Genomic DNA, 3977 nt, shown 5'->3' with positions numbered 1-3977 from the left:
TCAAATTTGGGAGGCAACAGGGGACCTGACAGCAGCACACTGGCAAACAGAAGCCGCCCAAAGGTAGGGAGGTAACGGATGCTGCTATAGTTCAGAAGATCCTCTGGCTGGTGTTGGCCCAAGCTTCCCCCAGAGACATCCAAACCTTCAGTTTTCTCATCTATAAAAGATGTGATTGTTATGACGCTTCCATAAGGTAAGTGTGTAAAAACCATGGCAAAATGCTTGTAACTTAAAAGAGAGGGTTTCTATAAGGCTTCTATAAGGTATGTGTTTAAAAATCTGGACATAATACCTATAATTTAAGTGTTCAGCATATAGAGAAGGAGGATTGTTTTTTCTCATCTAATTTTTAGAGCAAGTTTGTAAGATCGGTGATACTCATATATCTTAGACAATCTAATCAATGATCAGAAAGAATAAATAGATAACCAAGGTCACAAAGCAATTCACAATGCATTCACTGTGTAATTTCTAGTTAAAAGTAGCAATGATTTTCACACTGAAATTTTTGTATTATGTTGTGATTTTCTCTTACATAATTCTCTTGGTGTTATGTAACCACAGATTTTAAGTTGCTCTATCAAAGTGATCATTAGAAAAATGTGATGTACTTAGTGTGTAAATTTTAGAAAATTTCTTCTGTTAGTCTTGTTAATTTGATTTAACATGTGTGTTATTTTAAAAAATATATAAATGTGGATTGGATATATATGTGTACATATGAAATATGACTTGACTTTATAGAGCTGGCTTAGCTCATGGCAATGTTTTTTTCTGAAGGCACCTGCAGAAATATCTCTTATTGCTAGTTCGTTAAAGTTTCAGAGACTATGGGGGAAAGGGTGTTCTATGAATCCCAGACACTGCATGAGGCAGATTTGGTTTCAATGATTTTAGCATCATTCATTGTAAGGGATGATCCCTAGGAACTTCTTCACAGTGAGAAACCTGAAAGGTCCCAGCAGCCAGCAATGAATGAAAGGTGGGGCGGGGCCGCTGGCAGGGCGGGGCCTTGTGAGCCTTGTGCCTGTGCTCTCAAGTTCCCAGTTTGTGGGGAGGCATGCAGGGGATTCTGGACCTGATTGTTTCCTCTGAACCAGGATGCAATCTGGTTGGCAGGGCAACTGGCCTTCACTTGGAAGCCTTCAGTAGATGACCTCATTGGTTGCCCTCAGTTAGTGCCCTCAGTTGATACCCTCAGTTGTTTCTCTTCTGTTGGTCATCCTCAGTTGGTGGTCCTCAGTTGGTGGTCTTCAGTTGTTGGGCAGTGGTGGAAGGAGCAAGAATCCGTTGGTGCTCTCTCCTCCCCCAGTCACAGCTCTCAGGCTTGCTGCATCCAGGCTCTTCTACAATAAACCTGACACATTGACAGGTTTTTTTTTAGCAGACAAGTCAGGTCATGGTACGGAGATGACATGGCATGCGGGCTGGTAGAGCAGTGTCACCCCATGGCTCAGGGATGCCTGTGCCAGCAATGCTTTTGCCAGGAAGAGGTGATAGGTGTTGAGCCCTGCAGACTTCGGGGCAAGCTAAGGCCCAAGCTGCCTGAGAAGAGCAGGGTTTGCCCCATGGGGTCCACATGGACTGCTGCATGTGTGCCAAAGCCAGCCCCAACCAGGACTTGCACAAGGGTTCTGCAGAGCTAGCCTGTGGCTCTGATTTCTACGAGAGTACAGACAGCAAAGACGCAGGCCACAATATCCAGAAGCAGAGGCACCTGGAACATGCTGTGCCCCAGTGCCCGCCTGAAGCAAGGCCAGCTGAGGGTGCATGAGTGAAGCTGTCCTGCAGCTCTGGGATCCGCGAAGTGGAGGTGGTAGTAGCACAGGACTGCACTGCTTTGGAGGCTTGCCCCACCGAATGTGGGAGCCAGCGAGGGTCCTGACAGCAGCACAATGGCCCCCAGAAGATGCCGAAAGGTAGGGAGGCAACGGATACCACTTAAGTTCAGGAGCTCCTCTGGCTGCTGATGGTCCAAGCTTCCCCAAGAGGCATCTAAAACCTCAGTTTTCTCATCTATAAAAGATGGGATTGTTATGAGGCTTCCATAAGGTAAATGTGTAAAAACCATGGCAGAAATGTTTACAATTTAAAAGAGGGGTTTCTTTGAGGCTTCTGTAAGGTAAGTGTGTAAAATCTGGACACAATACCTTTAATCTAGGTCACTGTAACCTTTGCCTCCTGGGTTCAAGCGATTCTCTGGCCTCAGCCTCCCGAGTAGCTGGGATTAGAGGTATGCACCATCAGGCCCGACTAATTTTGTCCTTTTAGGAGAGACAGGGTTTCAGCATGTAGGTCAGGCTGGTCTCGAACTCCTAACCTCAGGTGATCTGCCCACCTTGAATTCCCTAAGTACTGGGATTACAGGCTTGAGCTACAATCCGGCCAAAAATTTCATTTCTTGATCAACAAACCTATTTCTAAGGAGACGCTTGTGGTCTAAATATGCAGATTCCTAGTCATTTCCAAGAGGAAGGTAAGGACTGCAAGGCAACCTGGGAGGGAGTTTAGGATTGTTCTGAGGCTGTGAAAGCCATTGAAATTCACACGTAAGAGGGTAGAGAAAGGGAATCCACATGTCTTGATCCCTCCATGTACTGGGTATATCTTGGTCTTCATTAAGTTGCACCACCTTTGGCATCAGAGAGAACTGGATTTGAATCCAAGTTCCAACGCTCATTAGGACGTGATGGGGAATGTGTTTTCAAATCCTCAAAGCCTCAGTTTGCTTATCTATAAAACATGGGATTCTTATAAGGCTTCTGTAAGGCAAATGAGCAAAAATTTGGGTGGGCAAAATGCCACCAGAAGACGTCCAAAGGTAGGGAGGCAACAGCTACTGCTTAAGTTCAGGAGCTCCTCTGGCCATTGCTGGCCCAAGATTTCCCCAGAGACATCCAAAGCCTCAGTTTTCTCATCTATAAAAGATGTGATTATTTTGAGGTTTCCATAAGGTAGGTGTGTGAAAACCATGGCAAAATGCTTGTAATTTAAAAGATAGGGTTGTTACAAGGCTTCAATAAGGTAAGTGTGTAAAAATGTGGACACAATGCCTATGATTTTGTAAGTGTTTAATATAGAGAGTAGGATTATTTTTCTCTCATTTAATTTTCAGAGCAAGTTTATAAAATGGTGTTACTCATATTTTTGAGATAATCAAAGCAAGGATCACAAAGATTAAATGAGTCATCATAGTCACAAAGCAGTTCACAATACATTTAGTGGGTAATTGCCAGTTAAAAGTAGCAATGATGATCACATTTAAAATCTTGTATTATGTATTGCTTTTCTCTTACATAAGCCTCTTTTTTGCTGAAGGCATAGATTCTAAGTTGCTGTATCAAAATGATCACTAGAAAACTGTGATATACTTAGTCCACGAATTTTAGAAAATGTATTCTATTACTCTTGTTAATTTGATTGAATATGTATGTTATTTTAAAAAATGTAAATGGAATATGTGTGGATTGAATATATATGTGTATGTATATGTTTGAAATATGATTTGACATTATAATGTAGGCGTAGCTCATGGCGATGTGTTTTTCTGAAAGTAGTTGCAGAAATCTGTCATTTTTCTAGTTTGTAAAAATCTCAGAGGTTATGGGGGAAAGGGGGTTCTATGAATCCCAGATAGTACACGAGGCAGATTTGGTTTCAGTAATTTTAGCATAGTTTATTGTAAGGCAATGATCTCTAGGAACTGCTTCACAGTGAGAAACCTGAAAGCACCCAGCAGCCAGCAATGAATGTGAGCCTGGTGCCTGAGCTCCGAATTCCAAGTTGAGGGGACACATGGAAAGGATTCTGGGCCTCATTGTTTCCTCTAACCAGGATACAGTCTGGTTGGCAGGACAAGTGGCCTTCACTTGGTGGTCTTCAGTGGGTGCTCTCATTGGTTGCCTTCAGTTAGTGCCCTCAGTTGGTTCTCTCAGTTGTTTCTCTTCAGTTGGTGGTGCTCAGTTGGTGGTCTT

This window comes from Trachypithecus francoisi, unplaced genomic scaffold (assembly GCF_009764315.1).
Source record: "Trachypithecus francoisi isolate TF-2019V2 unplaced genomic scaffold, Tfra_2.0 Lachesis_group9, whole genome shotgun sequence".
Taxonomy (NCBI): domain Eukaryota; kingdom Metazoa; phylum Chordata; class Mammalia; order Primates; family Cercopithecidae; genus Trachypithecus; species Trachypithecus francoisi.
Note: the sequence above shows the minus strand (reverse complement) of the source record.